The sequence below is a fragment of the Pleurodeles waltl genome, chromosome 2_1, assembly GCF_031143425.1.
Source record: "Pleurodeles waltl isolate 20211129_DDA chromosome 2_1, aPleWal1.hap1.20221129, whole genome shotgun sequence".
Taxonomy (NCBI): domain Eukaryota; kingdom Metazoa; phylum Chordata; class Amphibia; order Caudata; family Salamandridae; genus Pleurodeles; species Pleurodeles waltl.
Genome location: NC_090438.1, coordinates 63094749 through 63108495, shown reverse-complemented (window position 1 = coordinate 63108495; position 13747 = coordinate 63094749). Strand labels below are relative to the sequence as shown.

The 13747-nt window shown below is 42.3% G+C and overlaps 1 long non-coding RNA gene across 1 annotated transcript in view; it reads right to left on the bottom strand.

Moving 5' to 3' along the window:
• LOC138258370 (uncharacterized) overlaps positions 1-13747 on the bottom strand; it is a 76891-nt gene that overhangs the window by 53552 nt on the left and 9592 nt on the right. The gene's annotated exons all lie outside the window — the stretch shown is intronic.

Here is a 13747-nt window from a genome sequence, read left to right as displayed (position 1 = left end):
GAATACAAAAAAGGGAATGCTCATTCGAGCAACAAATGTGGGGGCATAAACACATGAGCTAATACAAGTATATGTAAGGGGAGTGCGAGCATCAATTAACCAATCAGGTTTGCAGGTGGAGGGCAGTGTGGTTGAGTCAGGGGAACATGACTCAAAAAGCCCAGGAGGTTTGCCCCTCAGCGGCTTCCATTTTAAAGTGGTGTTAAATGTTGATACATATACCGAAAAAGGAGGAAGTTGAAGATAAAGAGATGGGCATTTCTCCTTGACGGTCCACACTAGTCGAGAGTAACTAAGCCTGAGCTTCTGAGGAACAAGGAAAGCTCATTAAAGCAACAGATGCTGGGGCACAAACATGTGTGTTAATGTATGGTGTATGTCAAGAGCTAGCCCTGGGATCTGGCTGGCCCATGTGATGGTGTGGGTGTCGTTCTGAGATGGTTGCTATGTTTGGCTATGTGATTATTGCAGGTGGGTAATCGAGGAGAACACCCCTCAGCTAGTGGTCTTTTATGAATGATATTCATGACATGTTTGTAATTAGTGGAATGCCCCTCTTAAAGTATATCACCCTCACAGGCTATTCATCAGAGTGTCTCTCAATCTAATGTCAAATACAGCATAATTTCAATAAGGAAAAGGGCAGATCATTTATGATCATTTGAAATGCCATGGTCCTTTGTACGCAGCAGTTGCATGAACGGGTCATCCAGTAATCATATCTCACATCATAGGAATTCATAATTCAGACCCACGCTATTAGAGGAAAGGTAACATATCCATCTCTGCTCCCTCCTGAAGTGGTTGGCATTATTCCATAGGTGATTTGCTTCCAAGTTGGTCCACCATAGGTCACTAGGAGAGTGTTTAGAAGCACAGAAAAGCGTACACATTTTAGTGGTGCTGCGCCCATAGAGTATAGTGCTGTGATGTTCCATTATTCTAGTCTTGACAGTCCTCGTGGTCCTACCAGCGTTGGTTTCTTCTTTAGGGAGGGGCAGCGTCGCCCCCATCACCACTGCTAGGCACGCTAAACGTGAAAAATAAAATGTCAATTAAATGATTTCATTGCCATTTTTTTTCACCATTAAGTGCTGCAGCCAGCAGCCTGCTCCTGAGCAAGGAGAAATGGGGGCGTATCCTCTGCTGCCAATTTGCAAATCGGCAACAGAGGACTGGAGCACTGGCTTAACTGTACACTCCAAAGTGTGCATGTCACTTTGGCTGGCTGTTTTGTGCCGGCCAGATTGGCATGCACATTTTGAAGCTCTCCAGGCCCCCAGGGCCTGAAAGAGGGGTCAGCCAAGCCACTCCATCCAATCCAGGTGCTTCTCTCTTGCTGGTTAACAGCATGAGAGAAGCATCTGGATTGGTTAGGGGACCATCCTTAGTGCATCAGATGGCAGAGGAACACTGAGGAGGATGTAGAGCTGGTCGGTAAGTAACATTTTATTTTATTTATTAAGAATGTGTTATGCAATTCAGTGTAGTGATTAAGTTGGTAGTTATGTTTTTTAGGGGGGTTGGGTGGAGGGGTTGTTTTTTTTGGCTTTGGGAGGGAGGAGTTCGTTGTTTTTTACTTTTGGAGGGAAGGGTTGTTTAATTTAGGTTTTTGGGAAGCAGTGGGACACTTTGCTCCCCCCACCACTTTTAAAACTACCAGGCACCCCTGGGTCAAACCCACATATTGGAGACTGCAGAGACAAGTAATGAGATAGATGTCGTTTTTTGTGTTACAGTTTGTGTGATTTTTCTGTGTCCAGGTAAAGTGTGACCTCTTTAGAGTGTTGAGTGAACGAGCACACCCCACAAGACCCACAAGGATAGGGTCCTATGAGAGGTGGTAGGGATCACAGAGTGTTCTGCATGTAGGACTGTCTAGAGCAAGGTCTAGTATGTACAAGATGATCTTTCAAATTCTGAGTGCGCCTGAAAGCAAATCATAGCAGTGGACTTTTTAATGACCTGGTGTTTAGGATACCCCAGTGAACCACCAATAGTAACAGCCTTCTGCTCTTCAAGAGTCACCATCGAACAGCCCTATGGGGAAATCCGCCATATGGACAATTTGTCTGCCTAGAAGAAATTGCAGCTAAGAAATTGTGCCAGCTAGGATGCTCAGCAAGGCTCTGTCCTCAAGAAACTATCCTATTAGGATTGGCAGACAGGCTGAAAAGAGGGCACAGGATAATCACAGAAATACCCTCTTAGAGACTAACACAAATCCCTCTGATGATGCCATTACCTGTGTGACTATAGTTACACCAAACTGCAACAGCATCAAACGCATTATCACTAAACACTGAGGTATCTAAGCAATGGGTGCACAAATACATTACACATTGCCTTCTAAGTTAAGCCTGCCTGCTCTGTGCCAAGCTACCAGGGGTGAGATACACAGCTTAATTTAGCTTGTGTATCTCACTTAACCTGACTGGGATTGTGGTCCCTACTTGGACAGGGTGCATACCTACTAGAGACCCAATTTCTAACATTGGTGATCAGCAGTGAGGATAGAACTTGTATTTGTGCAGTGCCTTACTGTTCTGTGTGAGCCACTCACCTGAATTCCAAGTGTTCCGATGGGGCAATGACAATTTCTCAATCAAAGTGAGGACTAATATGAACACATTGAAGAGTACATTGCCCTCTCACTAGTCCTCAACGGGAAGGGAGTTTGGAAAAACAAAAAGAGAAAATACCAGCTTCTGCTTCGTGGACATCAGAATCGGAGTGCTGGACCCTGGACTGTTTGTCATGTTGGGCGTCAGGACTTCTGATGTTTCAAAATACTGGGTTCTTGGTTTTTAGGATTCTGGGCTGTAAAAGTATCACTTCATTAATACATTGAACTTGCATAAACTATTGCTGAATTATACATTGCATAATGTCAGTTATTGTTGATACATTGTGCGTTCTTTACATATGTTTCTATACCGCTGAACATGTCTCTTCCTCTTTTTACAATACTTCTACAGAGCCTCTGAAGCAATGTCCAACCTCAAAAACAATCAACTGGACTAAAAGGCTTATTTGTGTTCTGGCATAATCTCTTGCCAATAATAGTTTTGATAAACCTGCTTTATTTCCGATCTCCTAATTCTCAGTGAAGCGCTTGTTACACTTGGATATGCTAGTGTACCCACAACAATTCTCCCCCCAAAAGGCCAACGTGCAGGGTGTGGTTTCATAGGATTAAACAAATTGTTGCACCAAACGAGGGGCATGAATGAAGGATGCGGGTTCCCAAGAATGTTCAGAAGGATCATATCCTTTCCAATCTATCAGAGAATGCAATTTACGATTAATTTGCTTAGCTTCTAAAATGTGACATACCTTGAATGCTGATGCTCATTGATAATGACTGGAGGGGGTGGTTAGTCAGGTCTGGTGTTTGGGTGGTAGGGTTTAAAAGAGATACATGAAACACCGGATGTATTGTATATTCAGGAGGTAGTTGCAGCTTCATCGTAACTGGCCCTGAAACTTGTGTGATCTTGAGTGGTCCTTGATAACATGGTTTCAGTTTTCTGGGACCTGCTATGGTATTGTTATGAGTAGAGAGCCATACTAAATCTCCACTTTGGTACGTGGGTTCAGGGATTCTGTTTGTCAGCTTTTAAATTCATTTGGGTCTTGTGTTTAGCTAGCTTGGTTTTCGCTTTCCATTGGATGTCCTGTAAAACCTCTAATCGTTCAGTGGCAGAGGGGTCTGAAGGCGTTAAGTCTGGAAGGGTTCCCAGGAGATTACGAGGATGGGTGCAGGTGAGAAAATAAAATGGTGAGCACCCTAACCCTGAGTGGACAGAGTTATTATATGTGAATTTTTCTCCATTTGACCATCCGTTTGAGGGTGGTAAACAGTGGTTAGGACTATTTCTGTGCCAAGTAAAGAACAAAAGGCCTTTCAGAATCTTGATGTGAATTGACTTCCACGATCGCAGAAAATGTTTGTGGGCAATCCATGGAGTTTGACTTTATGGTGTAGGAACAGAGACAGAGTGCTAAGCTCAGCTACCATTGGTAATTTTTGAGTGGTAGGAAAATTGTCATATTTGACAAGAGGTCTACTACAACTAACACAGTAGTATGTTTGTTAGGTTCTGGTCTGTAATAAAATCCATGCTGACTGTGTGCCATGGTTTAGGGGGAATTAGCAAGGGTTGGAGAAGACAAGCAGGAGTGAGGATTTATTCCAAGCATGGGCATGAATTGACATGGTCATAAACACCTTCGTGTAAGGTTTTCTACCAAAATATTTTTGAACCGTTTTCAAGATATCTGACTAAAGTTGTTTGGTCCCTGGTCTGTATCTGATAATAAAATCAAAATCACTGAAGAAGTGAAGCCAGCGCATTTCTCTTGGGGTCAAAGCCTTAGCTGAACTAAAGAACTGCAAATTCTTATGGTCGGTGTAGATGGTGACAGTGTGCTTTGCTCCCAGCAAATGATGTCGCCACTCAGTAAATGCTGTTTTAATAGCTAATAGTTGTCTTTCATCAATGGCATAATTTTTCTCAGCTGGAAGGAGTTTCATTGAATAAAAGGCTACAGTATGGAGATGCCATGTTTGTGGATCTTTTCGCAATACCACACCTCCTAGATCGAATTGAGAAGCGTCAGCTTCAGCATAAAATGGCTGCTCAGGATCTGGGTGACGTAAAATGGGAGCAGAGGAGAAACTTCTTTTGAGAGTTGCAAAGGCCTGTTCTGCTGCTAAACACCACATAAATGGTTGTCCCTCTTACTATTTGTGAGACTTGTGGGATGAAGCGCCTATACAAATTGGCAAAACCAATAATCTTTTGGAAATCCTTAACAGATGTAGGGGTTGGCCATGAAAGAATAGTGTCTATTTTTTTGGGGTCAATGGTTATGCTACTTGGTGATATGTGATATCCAGGGAACTCTACTGAGCCAGTATTAAAGGTATATTTTTCTAATTTGTCATACAGCGAGTGTTCAAGTAGATATTGCAAAATGGCCCTAGTGTGCTGAGTGTGTTCCTGCTTAATTCTAGAGAATATCAAGATACCATCTATATAGACGACAGCGCAGACATCTAGGAACTCATGTAATACATCATTGTTAAAGTATTGGAATGCTGCTGGGGCATTGCAGAGCCCAAAGGGCATCACAATATATTCGAACAAACCAAATGTTGTCCGAAAGGCGGTCTTCAATTCATCTCCTTCCTTGACACGGATCAGGTGATATGCGCAGCATAAGTCTAGCTTGGTGGAAATGGTGGACCCCCAGACTTGGTCCAACAGGTCTGGTATCAGAGGTATTTGATGGTTGCTTTATTAACCATTCTTTAATCAGTACAAGCCCACAAATCGTCTGATTTTTTTGCCACAAAGAAAAGAGGCAGTGAAATGGGAGAAGCAGAATGTCTTATAAACCCCAAATCCAACACCTCAGCCAAATACTTGCGCAGATATTGAGTCTCAGGTTCTGTTAATAAATATAGGACTGTTCCAGGAACTAGGTCTATCCTACAATCCTAAACCCTATGGGGTGGCATCAGAGTTGCTTTGACTAGGTCAAAGACATCTTGGAAATCCCAATATTCTTCTGGTAGAATAGTGAGAGAAGGGTCATTGGTTGTGGCACAATGTAGGGGTGTCACAGGGCAGCGGGCTTCTTGATAGCATGTGGTCATGTAGAAAAGGGAGTCCACAGTGACTGTTCAAGAAACCCAATACATTTTTGGATTATGGCGTTCCAGCAAGGGAATACCAAAAATAACACCAAAGGTAGGAGTATCAATTAAGTCAAAGATTGTATCTTCCATTTGACCATTGTCACATACTATGGGTAATGGATTAGTATGAAACCGAATAAGGCCAGAGGATAAGGCTGAGCCATCAACTATCCTCACTGGTTTGGGTACTGCCTTGATAACACGTGAGACTCCCAGCTTGGCCACTAGGACCAGATCAAGGAAGTTACCTGTACCACCTGAGTCCATGAGCACTGACAGACTTTGTCTATTTTGAAGGGATAGAATGAGAGTTACTCTAATGGTCAGGTGTCTAGGTACACAGTTTAGGACATTAGTCAAGCACTGGGAGATCTGGTAAAGGGACCCTCTCAGAGAGGCGATCTCATTTCACTTTTAGTTTTCCTGCTGCGGCTCGGGAACACTCAAACTAGTGACAGCTTTATACGTTTAACTGTGCAGTCTTGTAGGAAGTGACCGGATTTACCACAATATAGGCACAGATTTGACTTACAGCACTGTTCTTTCTCTTCAATAGATAAAGGACCTCTAACTCCCCAAATTTGCATGGGTTCGGTTTCCTGCGCTTTTTCTTCAATCTCATTTTTATCTGTTTTTAAAACAACTACACTGGGTTCACTCCAAGAACGTTCAAATTTCCTAACCGATGATCTAGTCTCACTACTAAATTAATAAATTCACTGCAATCTTCTGGTAATTCAACAATATGGGATAAACTATCTTTTAAGTCATCCCTCAGGCCTCGGTAAAAGAGTGAGGAATGTTTTCCTTCAGTCCATCTAGTCTCAGTAGTTAACTAGTTGAAAGTAGTAATGTGAGTGAGGAGGTCCTTGGGCCCTGGTCGTAAATGTATTAATTTGTTGTCACAAGACTGGATAAAAACATGTTTCGCAAACAATTGCATTAAGGCTGCCTTAAAGGTGGCAAAATTATATAGGATGGGATAATTGTTTTCAATAAGTGGAACAGACCAATTGGTGGCAACACCACCAACAGAGGAAACTACAAAAGCTACCTTAGCAGCATCACATGTAAATATTTGAGGTTTATACAAAAAATGCAACTGGCATTGGCTCATGAAAGCAGCAAAACGAGAACAATCCCCAGTGAATTTATCATGGACACAGATGTCGGAGTGGTCACTGTTACATGTAAATTCTGGTCAGAGGGATTAGCAGGAGTGGAAGTGGAGAGTTGAGCACTACATTTTGGGGGATTAATAACGTGCCATGGACCTGAGGGGTCCCTCCATTGCGTGAAGGATGTGGAACGTGTTAGAGTCTCCCTGAGGTCTTGATTCTCTGTTCGTAATTTCCGGACTTGTTCCTGTATATTTTGTGCTAGAACTGCCACCTGCTCAGTAGGGGGTAAATGATCTGAATCAGTTGCAGACTTGTGATCCATGATGACTTCACCTCACCCCAAGGGAACTTTAATGTTGTGGCTTGGCTTTCTGTTCTCTGCGAGCCGCTCACCTTGATTCCAGGCGTTCCAATGGGGTGATGACAATTCCCCAATCTCAGTGAGGACTAACATGACCGCTATGAACAGTGCATTGCCCTGTTTGAAGTCCTCGAGGGGAAGGGGGTTTAAGAAGAGAAAAAGAGAAAATACCAGCCTCCTCTTTGCAGGTGGATAGGCAGCTGATTGCTTTTTAAGGAAATAAGCAATTATCCTCCTGATTGTGGCAGATGTTCAATACAGATCACATTGTGAAGAACACATGTTTTGGCAGTTACAGTCTGCACGGGTTTAGCAGGTGTGATACAATGTGCAAAACCAACAAGCATTGGCTATGATAAATGAGACATTTAAAAAGCATTGCTTATTGCAAACTTGATATTCAAGGGTGTAATGAATATACCCAAATAAGTCTGAATGTTACTAGCAACAGCACCTTACTGTAATCGAGCTCCTGGATGTGCTAGTGTACCCACAACACTTACAGTAATTTGGTGTACAGTACTACCCACACATAGACCAGTTCAAACTAATTATCTCTGATCCCCACTTGCATTTTTTTTTCTCTCTGCTCTTTTCAGTTGGTATTTTGATTTTTTAATTCTCCCTGATTGGCATTGTATTTTTTACCCTAAATCATGTTTTGGGTTGAATGTTCTTGATCTGCACCTGCAGGGATGAAGTTTGAGCTGGCCAAGCTTGAGGAATATACTGTGGCCCAGCTCAGGGATTTCTGTAGGGGTTTAGGCTGCCTGCAATGAGCAAAAAGGCAGAATTACAAAAGGCACTGAGACCCTATTCTGAAGCCTACGCTTTAGCAAATGAGACTGAGGAGGTGGTGGATGTGGAGGATGACTTTAACCAGGTTCTGGCTTGAGGTCTTGGGCTGCTGTCTGTGAGGGAGGCGAGCAACTTACTCCCAGGATAAGGGCCCCTTCCAGGGCAGGGAGTAATGTATCATTGAAGGGCCTGTCCCCAGAGGAGCTGGAAGACAGGCAGGAGGAAAGAAAGTTAAAATTAGAGCTGGCTAAGGTCCAATTGGAGAAGGATAGGGCCTTGGAGGAGAAACGACTGGTCATGGAGATGGAGGTAAAACAAAAGAAATTAGCCATTGAAAAACCAGAGGAGATTGGCTATGGAGGAAAACAAAGATGATGCTGGCTCAGGAGCAGAGCCTGAAGGAGCTGGACATCAAGACCAGACAGATGGAGTCCAGCAAGGATGGTGGCAGTAATACTACTGTGTCTTCCAAGGCACACATACCCAAGCATCTGGTGTCTGATATTGTGGTGGGGGATGACATTGACAGATAACTGGAGGTATGTGAGATTGCCTTCAGCATGCACAAGGTCCCTGAAGCAGATTGGGGGACTGAGTTGTGGGGGCACATCCCTAATGAGGAGAGGGATGCTCTCCTGCCCCATATAAAGGGGATAAGATCAAGTATCCCACCATGAAGGGGGCTCTGGTCAGAAAGTTCAGTCTAACCTCAGAGAAATGCAGGCAAACAGGGATAGTCAAAGGCTTTCACACCAGAACTGGGTGGGTAGTGTGGATCACACCATCTGGACAGAGGTGGAGCGCAAGTCACACTTGGAGATGATGGGGTTACCTGAGTGGGTGTGTCTGAACACACTGTCCATGGCAGCCCGAGAGGGTGGTTACCTGGAGCCTAAAACTATGGCCCAGGATGGTGTCAAAAAGAGGAAAGGCAAGGGATGTGGGCAACCAGCCCCAGAGATTTCCCATGGTCTGGGAGGAGGCTGACCCTAAGGAGGACGCCCCGGTACCTATAGGGGAGGACATAGACGAACTGGGGGATCTGCCTGAGCTGCTCAACCGACCGCAGGAGGGGAGTCCTACCAGGCAGGAATTCTGCAAAGTGCAAAGGCAGTGCCCTACTCTCGTGGGCCTTCAGCAGCAGGCCAAAGCCCAGGCAGCTGGTGAAGACCCTGGTAGGCACCAGATCTATTGGGACAATGGTCCCCTGTATAGAAAGCCTCAGGACCCTGAGCCTGGTGCAACATGTGTGTTGGTGGTCCCCCTGTACTTCCTACTTGGTCTGGTTCACGATGTGCCACTGGCAGGTCAATTGGGGCAGGACAAGACCTTTCACAGGCTTGTCACCCACTTTTATTGGACCCAAAAGAGACAGTGCACAGCTGGATACTGTAGGCACTGTCAGACCTGCCAGGTGAGGGGCAAGTCAGGGGGAAGTGCAAGAGCCCCCTGCAAACCTTACTTGTTGTTGGCACCCCTTTTGGGCAGATGGCCATCAATGTTGTGGGGCCTCTGGATTCCAAAACAGCCATGGGCAACAGATTAGTTTCTGTCTTGGTGGACCGTGCCACCCAGTACCCAGAGACTATTATTACAGTGAGGAGATTCACTGCGCCTGTGATGGCCGTGGCAGTGTATTTAAAAAGTTGGACATGTGCTCTGATGTACTCTGATATTTAACATGTCCAGATAGTAGAAAATTCTTTAAAACTCTTAAATTAATTTTTCACTACTTCAAGGACTATCTCTCCCATGGGGTTACACTAGAACATCTCTAATTTCCCATTGGGAAGAGAAAGGTACCTGGAGTTTGGTGTTCCTGGACTCACAATTGAAAATCCCAACTTATGGTGATTTCAAACTGTAAGTCTGAAAATGCCACTTTTAGAAAGGACTGCAAAACATAACTTTCATAGTTAACAAAGCTGAATCTAGAGTTAATAAGGTTGTACACCTGACCTCCTCTCTCCAGACAAAGCTCAACACTGATGAAAAAAATACACCAATCCTCGAAAAAGAAATCACAAACTTCGAAGAGGAAACCTTAGGAACTTTGGCCTATCTGAACAAGCCAAGAGCGAATTTGATTCGCGTGTGACCTTCATAGAATCCATGACACCACAAGTTCTAAAAATTTGAGAATGAGAGAGCCCATGGAGACCCAACCACAGTTCTCTGCCAACTTAAAGCACCTGACCACTGATTTTCAGACCACTGCGCTGCAAACACACTGAGAAAATACTAAATCAAATAGGATCGATAAAGACCCTCACTTGGAAATGTCAAAAAATTGGCATTTCACAGGACTATGCGAAAGATACAGTGAATCGCAGGAAGTGATTCCTAGTTCGGAGGAATAGAATGAAAGCGTTTATTGGATATCACTAGATTATATTGCTCATTATTAAGTATAATTGATGGACTTCAAGGATGTTTATGTGACACTATAATACACTGGGCAATTAATATTGTCATTTTGGTAATAACCTGAATTCAAATTCTAATGCCTTGCTTATTGATCCTTATGTAGCTATCTAATATATAACAATACTTTTTTTGGTTGATACAGATCATATACTTGATACATGCTTGTTAATGTAATGCTTCGTGCAATCTATTATTGATGAAAACTTAACATTGTTGTCTGCTGGATCGTCAACATCCTACTTAATCCATGCCTAATAACATACTTATAATTCTCTCCCTCAATACAAAAGGTATCAATCACCCAGTGCAGTGCAGGAAAATCCTAGACTACTGTCCCAAACTTACAGGGGATATAATTATCCTGCAAGAAACTAAAATTGGCCACAGGGAATGCAACTCTATACATTTCCACTGAACACATGGCACTTCCTCCTGCCCGATTGGCAAGAAAAAGAATTACTCTTACAGCTAAAAAAGCTAATCTTGAAATCTTGGACAACATTCATGATAACTAGGGTAGATGGCTAATCACCAAAGTTCACCAAAGTAAAGAACAACACCACATCTTTCTACATAATCAACATATATGGCCCCACGACCGACAAACCCCAGTTCTGGATTACCCTGAATATACAACTCTGTGAACTACCAAATGATTCTGGCATTCGCCTTGCGGGCAATTTCAACCTCCTCTGGGACACCATACTAGATAGAAGCTCTTCGTGTAAATATAGATAAAATAAATCACACAAACAAATGAGGAATGTATATAAAAAAAACATTATCTAGACGACATTTGGCACCTCCATAACCTGACAAGTACCGAATTTACCTGTCCCCCAAATTGGAACACTGGAGATTCAATGAAAAAATTATCCAAGACCAAATGCTTATAGACAAAATAAACTTAACCGTCAATAACTTCTTCCATGACAACGACACCAACAACATATCCCAAGAAACCTTATGGGATGCCATGAAGGCCATAATTAGAGAGGAAACCATTAATATCATGTCTAACATAAACAAATACACAAACAAAAAACTACATGTACAAAGCTTTTTTCTTGTCGCAAATGGCCCGATTTACAGAATCGGGCCCTTTGCGACAAAAAAAGCATTTGGTGATGCACAAACCCAATTTTGCAATTGGGTAATCTCTTTACCGAATCGCAAATATGGTTTGTGAGTTACAATTAGGAAGGGGCGTTCCATTCCTAATTGCGAGTCGCAGTGCGATGTAGGATGGTTTTGTGACTGTGACTCGCAAATGAGTCGCAAATTGAGACTCGCAATACTCTGCGTCGTACATCTTACCCTAAATGAACTAGAACACTCAATTAAAGAAATAGAAAATAAATTCAGTGAAACTAAAAAACAGGAATTCCAAATAAAAATACGACTTTAACAAAATAATGAGTAGTAGGGCCCACACATGGGTTCAACATAACAAAATAAAAGAATCCAACAAAGCAGGTAAAACATTTGCAAATTACTTAAAATTCTAAAATCACAAAAACTATATCTCGGCAATCAGGAGCAAAACAGGAGCAACCACCATAGAAACACTAGAAGCACCTGAGATCTTCCAAGACTACTACAACAAATTATATAACCCCAAAACAGCGTTCTCTCCAGTTAACTGCACAAACTGCCTAGACAAAATTCAACTCCCAGTTCTCACAGACAATAAAACCCTCAAACAACTCTTCTCTGTCTGATATTAAAAATGCAATTCATTCTCTGAAATTGGGTAAAGCACCTGGGCCTGACAGCTTCACAGTCAACTTCTATAAAACCTTTGAAAACTAACTATAACCACAAATGGAATCCCTTTACCAGCACTTTGTGATGAATGGGAAAATCAAAGGTACAACCTCTGAGGTCACTATTACCGTAATCCATAAAGAAGGGAAAAATCCTCTAGAGGTAAAAAGCTACAGACTCATCTCCTTACTAAATGTAGATTGTAAAATCTACACAAAAATTGTAGCTATAAGACTAGTAAAAATTCTACTGTCCCTTATCCACGAGACACAAACCGGATTTGTCAAAGGTAGACTTGGACCAGACAATGTTAGACTTTTCTGCCACATCATTGAAAGAGCTAAATCACTAACCTCGCCCAGAATTGCCAGGGCCTTACATGAAGAAAAGGCCTTTGATAAGGTCTCATGGACATTCCAACACACAGTAATGAGCAAATTGAACCATTGGTAATACCTTTATCAGCCAGGTCTTCGCCTAATACTCTCAACCCTCTGCTCATATTTGAGTGAACAGCTTCCTCTCAGACAAAATGAACCTGACACAAAGGACAAGACAAGGCGGCCTCCTTTCCCTTCTAATGTATCTTTTAGCTATCAAACCCCTACTTGCTGCTATCTGATCTAACACACGTATTATAGGCCTGTCAATAGAGTACTTATCTTCATGCAAGAGGCTGAAATCGACATACCTGCAATCTCAGATGAAATCAACCAACAGGTGCTGGTCTCAGGCTATTCTTTAAACTTCAAGAAACCAAAGTCTTCCCACTGAACAACTTAACCTTGCCATCCATTGTGATCAACAATAAACTACGCTGACAATCATCACAGATTAAATACTTAGGTATTCACTTCAAAAACAACCTAAAGGATACAAGAACACTAGCTGAAGAAAACCTTCTTTAAAAAATTAAAGAAATACTGTCTGCTCGGTTGCCTAAATTTATAAAATGGTGGGGCCTCATGGAATGTATCAAGATGATGATAACCCACAAATAACTTTTATCACCTCCATGTTACCCCTATAACTGTCTATTTTTTTTTTTTTAACAATATGGACTCCATAGTTTTAATGGAAAGGAAAAGGAGATACAGTTGCTTTAAAAAAACTAAGAATAAATAAGCGCTGTGGAGGCCTGAATGACCCTGGCTTTCATAAATAACAACTTGCCTTTCTAATCAAACAAGCTATTGGTGGATCAACACTCACACCAAAGACAAACCCCTCTGGGTAGGGATTGAAGAATTTCTCACTAAACTACACTTCCTAATCTCATTGCTAACTATGAAACTGATTACTCTACAACACTCCCATGCAATCCTCAAAGGCACCATTGTGGCTCTAAAAATACTTGATAAAAAACTCTAAAACAAAATCCCTCTGGAACAACTCTAAAATAAAAATCAATGGCATGTCCCTTTCGTGGACATCCTGGGCATCAAATAACATGTTATACCTCAACAATCAAGGATTGATTGCAAATCCCATGACATTTGCAGAGCTAGGGAATTCCCACAATGTAAATAATATTGACTTCTACAACTTCCTTAAGTTGAAGGTCGC